Below are 14,531 nucleotides of genomic sequence, written 5' to 3' on the forward strand. Positions count from 1 at the left end.
AAGCAACAAGAAAAAAATATAAAAGTAAATAAATAAAAGGATGAGAGGAAATTCATGAATTGACGCTTAGAATGAATTCGGGTCCAGAAAAGCCAAACTGCTTCACAGGACGTGGCAGTTTAAAAGAATAAAGCGAAAGGAACATGGCGGGTGCGATCATACCAGCACTAATGCACCGGATCCCATCAGAACTCCGAAGTTAAGCGTGCTTGGGCGACAGTAGTACTAGGATGGGTGACCCTAGGCCTGTCAACGGGTCGGGTCTAGACCCGGATCCGGATCGGATCCCTGAAATTTTTGCGGGTATGGGTAGGGATTTAATTCCGTTATCCGGATCCGGATCCGTTTTTTCAAACAAAAAAACGGGTCGGATACGGAATATAGTATTCCGACCCGTATTAGACCCGGATCCGGATATAAATGATTTAATAATTTATAAAAAATATATATTATCAATATAATTTGATTAGGATGATGTATTTGAGTAAAATCAATTTGATTTATTTTCTTATTTGGTTTTTTCTTTGCATTAGCTAGAAATTTGTTTACAAATATATCTTTTTCTCTTTTTTGTTAGAAATTATAAATTTTGGCAAATTTGTTCGGGTAGACCCGACCCGGATCCGAGACTCGCCGGGTCCGGATCCGGAACACCGAATAAAAGACCCGTCGGGTAAACGGGTCGGATCCGGGTCCGGGTCCGGAATAATGAATTCCGGCCCGGACCCGGCCCGTTGACACCCCTAGGTGACCCCCTGGGAAATCCTCGTGTTGCACCCCTCCCTTTTTTGTTTCGAAATCCAAATTTCCCCTTCGTTCTTTATGCTGTAGTAATTTAGCTCCGTCGGAACGATTGCTTTATATTTTGCTTCTCATCGAAGCATGAAGGCGGATCTGAAGGCGCGAGACAAGTCAGGAACGGTACCGCTGGATCGAAGCCCGGATCGTCGGTCAAAGTTGTCGGCGCAAATGTATAAGCGCAAGCGTGAAGGATCAATTTCAGGATAATTGAGAGTTGCGCGACGAGGGAAAAAAAAATGGTGCAAATCAACAAGAAAAAAATGTAAAAGTAAATAAATAAAAGGATGAGGAGAAATTCTTGAATTGACGCTTAAAATGAATTCGGGTCCAGAAAAGCCACACTGCTTCACAGGACGGGGCAGTTTAAAAGAATAAAGCGAAAGAAACATGTCGGGTGCGATCATACCAGCACTAATGCACCGGATCCCATCAGAACTCCGAAGTTAAGCGTGCTTGGGCGAGAGTAGTACTAGGATGGGTGACCCCCTGGGAAGTCCTCGTGTTGCACCCCTCCCTTTTTTGTTTCGAAATTCAAATTTCCCCTTCGTTCTTTATGCTGTAGTCATTTAGCTCCGTCGGAACGATTGCTTTATATTTTGCTTCTCATCGAAGCATGAAGGCGGATCTGAAGGCGCGAGACAAGTCAGGAACGGTACGGCTGGATCGAAGCCCGGATCGTCGGTCAAAGTTTTCGGCGCAAATGTATAAGCGCAAGCGTGAAGGATCAATTTCAGGATAATTGAGAGTTGCGCGACGAGGGAAAAAAAATGGTGCAAATCAACAAGAAAAAAATGTAAAAGTAAATAAATAAGAGGATGAGAGGAAATTCATGAATTGACGCTTAGAATGAATTCGGGTCCAGAAAAGCCAAACTGCTTCACAGGACGTGACAGTTTAAAAGAATAAAGCGAAAGGAACATGGCGGGTGCGATCATACCAGCACTAATGCACCGGATCCCATCAGAACTTCGAAGTTAAGCGTGCTTGGGCGACAGTAGTACTAGGATGGGTGACCCTAGGCCGGTCAACGGGTCGGGTCTACACCCGGATCCGGATCGGATCCCTGAAATTTTTGCGGGTATGGGTAGGGATTTAATTCCGTTATCCGGATCCGGATCCGTTTTTTCAAACAAAAAAACGGGTCGGATACGGAATATAGTATTCCGACCCGTATTAGACCCGGATCCGGATATAAATGATTTAATAATTTATAAAAAATATATATTATCAATATAATTTGATTAGGATGATGTATTTGAGTAAAATCAATTTGATTTATTTTCTTATTTGGTTTTTTCTTTGCATTAGCTAGAAATTTGTTTACAAATATATCTTTTTCTCTTTTTTGTTAGAAATTATAAATTTTGGGAAATTTGTTCGGGTAGACCCGACCCGGATCCGAGACTCGGCGGGTCTGGATCCGAAACACCGAATAAAAGACCCGTCGGGTAAACGGGTCGGATCCGGGTCCGGGTCCGGAATAATGAATTCCGGCCCGGACCCGGCCCGTTGACACCCCTAGGTGACCCCCTGGGAAATCCTCGTGTTGCACCCCTCCCTTTTTTGTTTCGAAATCCAAATTTCCCCTTCGTTCTTTATGCTGTAGTAATTTAGCTCCGTCGGAACGATTGATTTATATTTTGCTTCTCATCGAAGCATGAAGGCGGATCTGAAAGCGCGAGACAAGTCAGGAACGGTACGGCTGGATCGAAGCCCGGATCGTCGGTCAAAGTTGTCGGCGCAAATGTATAAGCGCAAGCGTGAAGGATCAATTTCAGGATAATTGAGAGTTGTGCGACGAGGGAAAAAAAAGGTGCAAAGCAACAAGAAAAAAATATAAAAGTAAATAAATAAAAGGATGTGAGGAAATTCATGAATTGACGCTTAGAATGAATTCGGGTCCAGAAAAGCCAAACTGCTTCACAGGACGTGGCAGTTTAAAAGAATAAAGCGAAAGGAACATGGCGGGTGCGATCATACCAGCACTAATGCACCGGATCCCATCAGAACTTCGAAGTTAAGCGTGCTTGGGCGACAGTAGTACTAGGATGGGTGACCCTAGGCCGGTCAACGGGTCGGGTCTACACCCGGATCCGGATCGGATCCCTGGAATTTTTGCGGGTATGGGTAGGGATTTAATTCCGTTATCCGGATCCGATCCGTTTTTTCAAACAAAAAAACGGGTCGGATACGGAATATAGTATTCCGACCCGTATTAGACCCGGATCCGGATATAAATGATTTAATAATTTATAAAAAATATATATTATCAATATAATTTGATTAGGATGATGTATTTGAGTAAAATCAATTTGATTTATTTTCTTATTTGGTTTTTTCTTTGCATTAGCTAGAAATTTGTTTACAAATATATCTTTTTCTCTTTTTTGTTAGAAATTATAAATTTTGGCAAATTTGTTCGGGTAGACCACAACCCGGATCCGAGACTCGCCGGGTCCGGATCCGAAACACCGAATAAAAGACCCGTCGGATCCGGGTCCGGGTCCGGAATAATGAATTCCGGCCCAGACCCGGCCCGTTGACACCCCTAGGTGACCCCCTGGGAAATCCTCGTGTTGCACCCCTCCCTTTTTTGTTTCGAAATCAAAATTTTCCCTTCGTTCTTTATGCTGTAGTAATTTAGCTCCGTCGGAACGATTGCTTTATATTTTGCTTCTCATCGAAGCATGAAGGCGGATCTGAAGGCGCGAGACAAGTCAGGAACGGTACGGCTGGATCGAAGCCCGGATCGTCGGTCAAAGTTGTCGGCGCAAATGTATAAGCGCAAGCGTGAAGGATCAATTTCAGGATAATTGAGAGTTGTGCGACGAGGGAAAAAAAAGGTGCAAAGCAACAAGAAAAAAATATAAAAGTAAATAAATAAAAGGATGTGAGGAAATTCATGAATTGACGCTTAGAATGAATTCGGGTCCAGAAAAGCCAAACTGCTTCACAGGACGTGGCAGTTTAAAAGAATAAAGCGAAAGGAACATGGCGGGTGCGATCATACCAGCACTAATGCACCGGATCCCATCAGAACTCCGAAGTTAAGCGTGCTTGGGCGACAGTAGTACTAGGATGGGTGACCCTAGGCCTGTCAACGGGTCGGGTCTACACCCGGATCCGGATCGGATCCCTAAAATTTTTGCGGGTAAGGGTAGGGATTTCATTCCGTTATCCGGATCCGGATCCGTTTTTTCAAACAAAAAAACGGGTCGGATACGGAATATAGTATTCCGACCCGTATTAGACCCGGATCCGGATATAAATGATTTAATAATTTATAAAAAATATATATTATCAATATAATTTGATTAGGATGATGTATTTGAGTAAAATCAATTTGATTTATTTTCTTATTTGGTTTTTTCTTTGCATTAGCTAGAAATTTGTTTACAAATATATCTTTTTCTCTTTTTTGTTAGAAATTATAAATTTTGGCAAATTTGTTCGGGTAGACCCGACCCGGAACCGAGACTCGTCGGGTCCGGATCCGGAACACCGAATAAAAGACCCGTCGGGTAAACGGGTCGGATCCGGGTCCGGGTCCGGAATAATGAATTCCGGCCCGGACCTGGCCCGTTGACACCCCTAGGTGACCCCCTGGGAAATCCTCGTGTTGCACCCCTCCCTTTTTTGTTTCGAAATCCAAATTTCCCCTTCGTTCTTTATGCTGTAGTAATTTAGCTCCGTCGGAACGATTGCTTTATATTTTGCTTCTCATCGAAGCATGAAGGCGGATCTGAAGGCGCGAGACAAGTCAGGAACGGTACGGCTGGATCGAAGCCCGGATCGTCGGTCAAAGTTGTCGGCGCAAATGTATAAGCGCAAGCGTGAAGGATCAATTTCAGGATAATTGAGAGTTGTGCGACGAGGGAAAAAAAAGGTGCAAAGCAACAAGAAAAAAATATAAAAGTAAATAAATAAAAGGATGTGAGGAAATTCATGAATTGACGCTTAGAATGAATTCGGGTCCAGAAAAGCCAAACTGCTTCACAGGACGTGGCAGTTTAAAAGAATAAAGCGAAAGGAACATGGCGGGTGCGATCATACCAGCACTAATGCACCGGATCCCATCAGAACTTCGAAGTTAAGCGTGCTTGGGCGACAGTAGTACTAGGATGGGTGACCCTAGGCCGGTCAACGGGTCGGGTCTACACCCGGATCCGGATCGGATCCCTGGAATTTTTGCGGGTATGGGTAGGGATTTAATTCCGTTATCCGGATCCGATCCGTTTTTTCAAACAAAAAAACGGGTCGGATACGGAATATAGTATTCCGACCCGTATTAGACCCGGATCCGGATATAAATGATTTAATAATTTATAAAAAATATATATTATCAATATAATTTGATTAGGATGATGTATTTGAGTAAAATCAATTTGATTTATTTTCTTATTTGGTTTTTTCTTTGCATTAGCTAGAAATTTGATTACAAATATATCTTTTTCTCTTTTTTGTTAGAAATTGTAAATTTTGGGAAATTTGTTCGGGTAGACCCGAAGGGAAGAGGAGAAGGAGGAACGAGGACTGCTGGAGCTTCTAGGGGAGCTCTATCGAGGGGAGGTCGTCGTGGGACGACTCAGGTTAGGGGGGCACCATCTGTTGGATCGACTGTGACCCCTCAAGTTACATGTGGGTATTGTGGTAAACCCAACCACTCTGAAAATGACTGCTGGAGAAAGCTGGGAAAATGCTTGCTGTGTGGGAGCACTGAGCATCAAATTGCAAATTGTCCGAAATCGCCAAAGACAGGGGGAAGCCTGCAGAGGCCTGAGAAATCGACGTCTAAGCAGACCAGTGCCGGAGGGAGTCGACCGAAAGTACCGGCTAGGGTCTACGCGTTGGACTATCCACAAGTTCCAGAGGCGACCGAAGTGGTCGAAGGTACAATTCCAATCTTTCACCGACTAGCTAGGGTTTTAATTGATCCGGGTGCAACGCACTCTTTTGTAAACCCTGATTTCATGAGTGGAATAGACTTGAAGCCAATTAAGTTACCATATGACTTGGAGGTTAAAACACCCACTGGGGACAAAAGTCTAATTGCTAATATGGTGTATAAGAATAGTGAAATTTGCGTGAAGGAAAGAAAATTGCTGGCCGATTTGATAGGCTTAGCAATTAAAGGCTATGATGTGATCCTAGGGATGGATTGGTTAGCCCGATATAATGCTCAGTTAAATTGTAGGACGAAAATTGTAGAATTGTGTATTCCAGGGGAGGCAACCCTGAAATTGGATGTGAGGGGTAAGTTAGCCTCGTCTGCACTTATTTCGGGAATTCGGGCTAGAAAACTGTTAAGTAAAGGAGCTCAAGGGTATTTGGCTTTTCTTATTAATACCCCTAACGATAAGGTGAATCTGGAGGACACACCGGTAGTAAAAGAATTTTCTGATGTTTTTCCTGAAGAATTGGAGTCTCTACCTCCGGAACGGGAAATAGCTTTTAAAATTGATTTAGCTCCGGGAATAGCACCTATATCAAGGACACCATACAGGATGGCTCCAGCTGAGTTGAAGGAGTTGAAATTACAATTACAGGATTTGTTGGAACGAGGTTTTATACGAGAGAGTGATTCTCCGTGGGGAGCCCCAGTTTTGTTTGTAAAGAAGAAAGATGGGAGTTTGAGGTTATGTATAGATTATCGAGGCTTAAATGATGCTACGATTAAGAATAAATACCCACTGCCCCACATTGACGAACTGTTTGACCAACTACAAGGGGCGGTAGTATTTTCAAAGTTGGATCTAAGGCAAGGTTACTATCAATTGAGGATTTTGGAAAAGGACATACCTAAGACTGCTTTTAACTCGAGGTATGGGCACTTTGAGTTTGCAGTAATGCCCTTTGGGTTAACCAATGCACCTGCCGCTTTCATGGATTTAATGCATAGGGTTTTTAAGCCTTACTTGGATCAATTTGTGGTGATCTTCATTGATGACATTTTGGTGTATTCTAAGAATGTGAAAGATCATGAGAAACATTTGAGAATTGTTTTACAAATCTTGAGGGAACATCAGTTATATGCTAAGTTTAGCAAGTGTGAATTCTGGCTGAAGGAAGTGACTTTCCTAGGGCATATAATTTCTAAGGATGGGATTAAAGTGGATCCAGCTAAAGTGGAAGCTGTTTCGAAATGGAAACGACCGGAAAACCCAACGGAAGTTCGGAGTTTTATAGGATTGGCAGGATATTACCGGAGATTCATCCAGGATTTTTCGAAAATTGCTGGACCTATGACTGAGTTGACCAAGAAAAATGGAAAGTTTATTTGGAGTTCTAAGTGTGAAGGAAGTTTTCAGGAGTTGAAAAGACGGCTGACTAGAGCGCCTGTTCTAGCTCTACCAAATGGACATGATAGTTTTGTGGTTTACACAGATGCATCTAAGGAAGGTTTGGGATGTGTTTTGATGCAAAATGATAAAGTGATAGCTTATGCCTCTAGAAAATTGAAGCCGCATGAAGGAAACTATCCGACCCATGATTTGGAGTTAGCGGCTGTGGTCTTTGCTTTGAAGAAATGGAGACACTATTTATACGGAGTGACCTTTGAGGTTTTTACAGATCACAAAAGCCTTAAGTACTTATTTTCTCAGAAGGAACTGAATTTGAGGCAACGTAGATGGATGGAATTTTTGGAAGATTATGACTGCATTATTAAGTACCACCCTGGAAAGGCCAATGTAGTGGCCGACGCTTTGAGCCGTCAGGTACAAATGGCAGGATTGATGGTTAAGGAATTTCGATTGTTGGAGGAAGTTAGTTATTGGAATCCTCGATTAGAACCAAGGAAAGTGATTTTGGGGAATATTGTGATAACCTCCACTTTATTGGGACGTATTAAAGAATCTCAGGAAAAGGACCCTGAAATGCAAAAGTTGGTGGAGAAAGTCAAGATGGGAGACCAGACCGATTTCACTTTGGGATCAGATGGAATATTGAGATTTCGAAATCGGGTGGTTATGCCAAAGGATGAAGGACTTAGAAAAGAAAGTTTGGAAGAGGCACACCGATCAAAGTTTACAGTACATCCAGGAGGGAATAAAATGTACCAAGACTTGAAGAGTCTATATTGGTGGAAAAATATGAAGAAGGAAATTGCCCAATTTGTTCAGACATGCTTGGTTTGTCAACAGGTTAAAGCCGAACATCAGAAACCATCTGGGCTTTTGCAACCTCTAGAAATACCTGAGTGGAAATGGGAAAATATTACCATGGATTTTGTATCAGGCTTACCAAGGACACAGAGAGGCCATGATGCCATTTGGGTGATAGTAGATAGATTGACTAAATCGGCTCATTTTCTGCCGATTAATATGAAATATCCATTGGAGAAGTTGGCCAAATTGTACTTGGATGAGATCATCAGATTACATGGTATACCTGTGAGTATTGTGTCGGATAGGGATCCAAGATTTGTTTCGAGGTTTTGGCAAAAGATGCAAGAAGTGTTGGGGACTAAGTTGAACTTTAGTACCACCTATCATCCCCAGACTGATGGACAATCTGAAAGAACAATTCAAACTCTTGAGGACATGTTGAGGACTTGTGTACTGGATTTTGGAGAGAATTGGAGTAAGTTCTTGACTTTAGTGGAATTTGCCTATAACAATAGTTTCCACTCTTCTATTCAAATGGCTCCATACGAAGCACTTTATGGTCGGAAGTGTAGATCCCCAATTTGTTGGGATGAAGTAGGCGAACGGAAAATCTTAGACACGACTACTGTATCTTGGATTGAGGAGGCTAATGAAAAGGTGAAATTAGTACGGCAAAGAATTCAAACCGCTCAGAGTAGACAAAAAAGTTATGCCGACAATCGGAGGAAGGATTTGGAGTTCACTGTTGGAGATATGGTATTTCTCAAGATTACGCCTTTAAAAGCAAGTTTGATGTCCGGAAAAGGGAAGAAACTACAACCAAGGTTTGTAGGGCCTTATAAGATTATTCAGCGAGTTGGGAATGTAGCCTATAAGCTGGAATTACCACCGAGTTTATCTCGTATTCATAACGTGTTTCATGTGTCCATGCTTAAGAAGTATCATCCAGACCCCTCTCATGTTTTACAACCGGAGAATATTGAGATTGATGAAACCCTGACCTATGAGGAGACCGGTAAAACTTCTGGATCGAAAGGTAAAGGAATTGAGGAACAAGCAGATACCACTAGTGAAAGTTTTATGGAAGAACCATGGAGTAGAAGGAGCAACATGGGAAGTTGAAGAGACAATCAAGGAGAAGTATCCAGACTTGTTCATCGACCAAGGTAAATTTCGAGGACGAAATTTTCTTAAGGGGGAGAGGATGTGAGGACTCGCAAAAACTATTATTTTGTGCCTAATTTATGGCTTAATAAATTATTTAATTGGATTTTATTTCCAAGGAATATTTTCTAGTCTTATTAGACCTAAATACATGGTAATATAACTTCCATGGTCCTAAAATAGGTAATTTTAAGCATAAATATTCAAGTGATAGTTAGTAGTGCAATCGTTATAAGAATTTTTCGAAAGTTTCGCGTTATAGCGGTAAAATGGGCGGTACGCGTTTTCACACGCGCGACTTTATTTGAGGAACTTTAGACCCTTGTTTCGAGACAATTAAGAGTGAATAATATCTATATTAACATGAGTGCATTAGAGGTTTAGTGCACTAGTGAACCAAACGCGCGAGAAATCAAGTCCAAACGCACCCTAAATTACACTATTTCGAGTTGACTTTGAGGTGCATTTTGCACCACACAAAGAATCTTCCTTTGGAAGCCAATTGCATCAGCACTCTCTCTCTCTCTTCACCTCACTTGGCCGAACAACAAGAAGGAGAAGAGCTCTCCATTGTCTTCATTTTTCATCTTCAATCCATGCACCAAAATCCACCCAAATCACACCAAACTTGGAGATCTCTTAGCAAACCACTTGGAGACTACATTTAGCTAACAAAAGGCTGCATCTTCACGGTTTCTTGGAGCTTCAAGAGGGCCGAAATTTTCTGGTCTTGCACACCTAAGGAAGAGGTAATGATCAACCCATGAATTCTTGTCTTTTGGAGGTTATATAGCAAGATTTAGCTCATGCATGCACTTAGCTAGCTTGTTTATGGTGAAAATGAAATGAGTGGGCTCTTGGAATTCCCACACTTGGGTTGTTGTTGCTGATGTGATGATTAATGGTGATTATATTGTTGGTTTAGTGATTATAATGATGCATTAGTGATGGGTAATTGGTAGGAACTTCATTGGTGTAAGAGGCTAGAATTTCCGAAAATGCCCCTGCCATGTTCGGCCATTTCCAGGCCCATTTTTAATGGTTTAATTGCTTGAATTGGATGTTTGTAGGATGTATTAGATGTGTGAAAAATTTCATTGAAAAATAATGAGGTTTGAATGGGCAAATGGATTTTTGTTCGAAACCAGCAAATCTGGAAACTGTCTCGCGTATGCCTCTGACCAGCAGTAGTATTTTGGCTATAACTCTGTCCTCGGATGTCGAAATCATATGCCGTCGGTGGCGTTTGAAACTAGACATTCCTAGCTTTAATTTGGTATATAATGCACGTTCTGATTCCTTGTGAGCAAGCCGAACCAAATGTTTTAAGTTCGCTGTCCTGTTACTCTGTTCTTCTGGAATGAAGTGTTCAGGCAGCAACTTGATGCCCGAATTTGAACCAATTGGGTGCCGAATTTGGAAATGATTTCTTCTGTGATGTTTTAGTACTATGAATGTATTTTCCAACGGCGTAAGCCATGCTCAATTTCGAGCTATATTGACTGATTTGTGATTGAATCAAGTGGACTGCTCTGTTTTGGAAAACCCTAATCTTTGGACTGGTTTGGGACCAAATCTTGGAATGAACTTGTTAGTTGATGTTTTGATATTAAACACTTACCAAAGATATTATGGGTGTATCTTAGACCCTTATTTCACAAATGAACCATGGTTGGATAACTTTCTTGGTTAGACGATTGCAAATTGGGAAATGCAAGTCAAAGGCAGTTTGCCTTAGGATTTTCTTGAACTTCGGTTGGCTCATTAAGTACCTTACCGAAGGTCTTTTTCCCCGAAATTCGATAGAGAGATACCTTCCATATAGTATTGAAATACTGCCAATTTTGGTGCCAATTCAAGTTCGTTTCGATACCTAATTAAAATTCTAAAGTTGGGGGTTCAAATCTGGAAATTCTTCTCCAGTCTTGAATTTGCTCAACTTCGGGCTACCGTATCTCGGTGCTCGAAACTCCGATTCTTGATCCGCTTATTTTGTCATACACTTCACTTGCAACACTAATTGAGCTGCAAAATTCAGAGGCCGGTTTACAACGTACGAATCGTGCCGAATTTTCAAAGTTGGCCAAAAACCAACTTCGTTCTGCCTTGTGAACCAACCCTGCATCTTCAAGCTCATCTTTGACCACTTTTCGCTTTGATTCATGGAAAAGTGTCTTCTAGGAACTTATAGTACTCTCTAAGAGGTTTCCAACGGTATAAAGTTTTCCAATTCTCGACTTATACCGTGCGAGTTATGATTTTTCAAAGATTCATCATAAAACTGAAAAATATTCCAATTCCAAGAAAATAGAGTTTTTCAAAAACTCTTTATTCTTTTTATATTCTTAAAACGTTTTGCTTACGATTTTCATGATAAAAACTCAAATAATATTGTACCTAATAAAAGGCAAGTTAAACCTCGATTTACGTGTAATTGAGGTTCCTTTTTGCAAAATAATTCTTAGATTGTACTAGTGTACAATCTTTCTTGATAAGTGTGATTATCCACTCTTATATTGCCAGGCGCGCAAGGAGACCTTCAAGAGGATCTCACCGCGGACACCTGAACTCCCAGAAAATAATTCTTTTTGAATTGCTCGGTGAGTGTCAAGTGTGTGGAATTTGTTACTTGCTTGCTTGTGTAATTGTTGGAATTTTAAGAAAATGGGGACGGGTGCGTACTTTATCATACCTGTTCTACTTTCAAATGAATGAATGAAATGTATTGAATGAATGAATGAAATGCAACGTTATGTCATGAATGCTTGTGTCGTTGGAGTGAATCTCCTCGACTTTCAAATGAATGGGGGACGCCCAAACTCATAGGCCGTCCTTAGACTCGAGCCAGCAATGGGCTTGGTCTGGGATTCGGACGAGCCATGAGATACACATAAGCTCGACCTAATAAGAGGTCTTGCTTGGCATACTTGTAGAGTATCGCCTAATAATAGACTTGTGGGCCCTTGGGGTGTACGGTGGACGGAGGAAAGTAAGTGGTGATCTACGGAAATGGAAATACCGACCCGGTTGACAGGAGGGTCAATGCGGGAAGGTATACGAAGGACAACGGCAGATCAAGTGGAACTTAGCTCCTGAGAGCTACTATATCCTTGAATTGTTTCTGATTACTTTTCCTGTTTGAATAATTGATTGTTGAAGAGACGTGATTTTATTTATTAAACTTGGGTTTGTTAATTTGGCTAAGTGCTTGCATGTGTGTTCTTGGCCTCACGAGCGTTAGCTCACCCTATAGTTTTGTTTTCCTTAACAGGACCGACTCTTGGAGATATATGGAGAAACCATCCGTTGTAATTTTGTTAAGACTCCTGTTATAAAATTTGACTAGGCCCTGGTTCGCGTTGTACTTTTGGAGTTGTAAACTTGAAAAGTTTGGGCCCTGATGTGTATTTTGAATTCTAGTCGTTCATGATCACCCGATGTACTGGTTATACATTAAGTGACTTATTAAGCTTGAACGCTTCCGCATTATTGTATTCGTGTTGCTCTCATCGAAGTGTTTAGTTTGATTTTAAATTGAATGAAATCGCTTGAGTCCTGGCGAGAGCTGGGCAGGCGTCCGCGGATACCCTTTGGTCCGCCTTAGGGAGATGTGGGGCGTCACAGTTGGTATCAGAGCACTAGGTTAGAGGTCTATATGGGAGACATATTGGATACTCTACCTTTAAGACTCGATATGGGATGACTTAATCCTACCCTAAGTGATACTTGAGGCGAGCTAGCAACTAAGTTAGTCCTACCTCAAGTGACGATTGGGATGAACCAACGATTAAGTTAGGCATGCATTGCAGGATATTGGAATTAGGTAGTGATTTAAGTTTCTAACCTGAAAAATATTATTATTGTTATTATTTTGCAGGGATGGCTGATGGAAACGGAGCCCCGGCAGCTAATGGGAATGGTCATGCGAATGGTCATTATGTGCCTCTTAGGACTATTTACTACCGACCTCTAGCGGGAGGAGATCGAGTACGCTACTCACCGTATGATAGATACCCTCGATGTTCGTGTAGGTTGACTTTCGCCTACCCGGACTATTTGGTGCTTGCTTTGGACGACGAGCGTCGTCAGTTGGTGGATGCCAACCGCGATCTACAGGATGAGGTAGACGCGCTTAGGCAGATGGTGGGCGCTCAGGGTGAGCGGATTGCCGAGCTTGAGGAGGTGCTAGAGGGTGAGGTAGCCACGTCTGCAGTGGTTAACCAGGAGCTTCGGGATACTAGGGCTCGACTCACTAGGTTAGCACGAGATGTCCGTACCCGGGCTTTCGAGATGATGGTTGATGCTACTAGTCTGGTTGAGGACGCTACTGCAGTGCTTCCTGATGATGAGGAGGAGGATCCCGAGGAGGAGGTTCCTCCTGATAGCCCCGCTATGGACTAGGATCTTGGTCGTTGACTTTTTTTTGACTTTTGACTGGTACAGTTAGGACTAGTTAGGGTGACGCGAGTGCTGAGGCCATTGTATTTTGCATGCTTGTGTGGCCTACTTTTGGGCACTTGTTCTTACTTTAGTCTTCTGTGACTAAAAGTATACTTTTGAGCACCTGTGTGCTATATTTTGTGAATTGTCCCTAACTTGCTAATTGTACAAACATGACATGCTTATGAATGTAAATTATTGTTAATTTCAATGCTTTCCTGATTAGTCCTAAATTCGATATAATTCTTGTTTTCTGCTTAAATTAATTTATTTCTTGCACTAGGCACGTCTAGACTAATGGAAGGACTAAGAAGTGGTCGAGGTCGTGGGCGAGCGTCTAGACAGGCCCAACCTCAGGGAGATGACCAGGGATCGGCAACTGGACCGACCCAGGGACAGGGAAACGTTGAGGGTAACCAAGTGGCTACTGCCATCAATAGGATGACTGATATCCTAGAACGTCTAGCGGAGAGACAGGGTCCTGGACCATTTAACCAGCCTGGGGGCCAGGATAGAGGAGAGGATAGAGCCTTGGAAAGATTCCTAAAGTTTAACCCGCCTAAGTTTATGGGTGAACCTGACCCCGAAGTAGCGGAGAATTGGTTAGAGAGGATGACCAACATATTCGCCGCACTAGACTACACTGAGGATAGGCGAGTGAACTTTGCTGCCTTTCAATTTGAGGGAATAGCCCGTTCTTGGTGGGATTTAATAAAAGGAAAATGGGAAAGAGCTCGAACCCCTTGGACTTGGGAGAATTTCACCCGGGAGTTTAATGAAAAGTTTCTTCCGCCCTTGATCCAAGAGAAAAGGGAGGACGAATTTATTAAGTTGAAACAAGGAATCCTTACCGTAGCAGAGTATGAAGGGAAGTTCACTAAACTTTCCAAATACGCTCCTGAGTTAGTAGCCGATGAACGGAGGAGGATTAGAAGGTTCATACAGGGACTTAATGTGGAACTTCAGGAGGGCCTGGCTGCGGCCCAAATCTCTACTTTTACTGAGGCTTTAGAGAAAGCG

The 14,531-nt window shown here is 42.2% G+C and overlaps 1 non-coding gene and 5 pseudogenes across 1 annotated transcript; all 6 read left to right on the forward strand.

Annotated features, from left to right (window-relative positions):
* Window positions 1-148: 148 nt before the first annotated feature.
* On the forward strand, window positions 149-266 carry LOC140018540 (5S ribosomal RNA; annotated as a pseudogene).
* Window positions 267-1,193: 927 nt separating this feature from the next.
* LOC140019283 (5S ribosomal RNA) lies at window positions 1,194-1,312 on the forward strand. Its single transcript, XR_011824606.1, has one exon. It is a non-coding gene; the product is annotated as a 5S ribosomal RNA (ribosomal RNA).
* Window positions 1,313-1,724: 412 nt separating this feature from the next.
* LOC140019290 (5S ribosomal RNA) lies at window positions 1,725-1,842 on the forward strand (annotated as a pseudogene).
* A 925-nt stretch (window positions 1,843-2,767) lies between these two features.
* LOC140019291 (5S ribosomal RNA) lies at window positions 2,768-2,885 on the forward strand (annotated as a pseudogene).
* Window positions 2,886-3,797: 912 nt separating this feature from the next.
* Window positions 3,798-3,921, forward strand: LOC140018495 (5S ribosomal RNA; annotated as a pseudogene).
* A 919-nt stretch (window positions 3,922-4,840) lies between these two features.
* LOC140019292 (5S ribosomal RNA) lies at window positions 4,841-4,958 on the forward strand (annotated as a pseudogene).
* The last annotated feature ends 9,573 nt before the right edge of the window (window positions 4,959-14,531 follow it).

This window comes from Coffea arabica, chromosome 11c (genome assembly GCF_036785885.1).
Source record: "Coffea arabica cultivar ET-39 chromosome 11c, Coffea Arabica ET-39 HiFi, whole genome shotgun sequence".
Classification (NCBI taxonomy): Eukaryota; Viridiplantae; Streptophyta; class Magnoliopsida; order Gentianales; family Rubiaceae; genus Coffea; species Coffea arabica.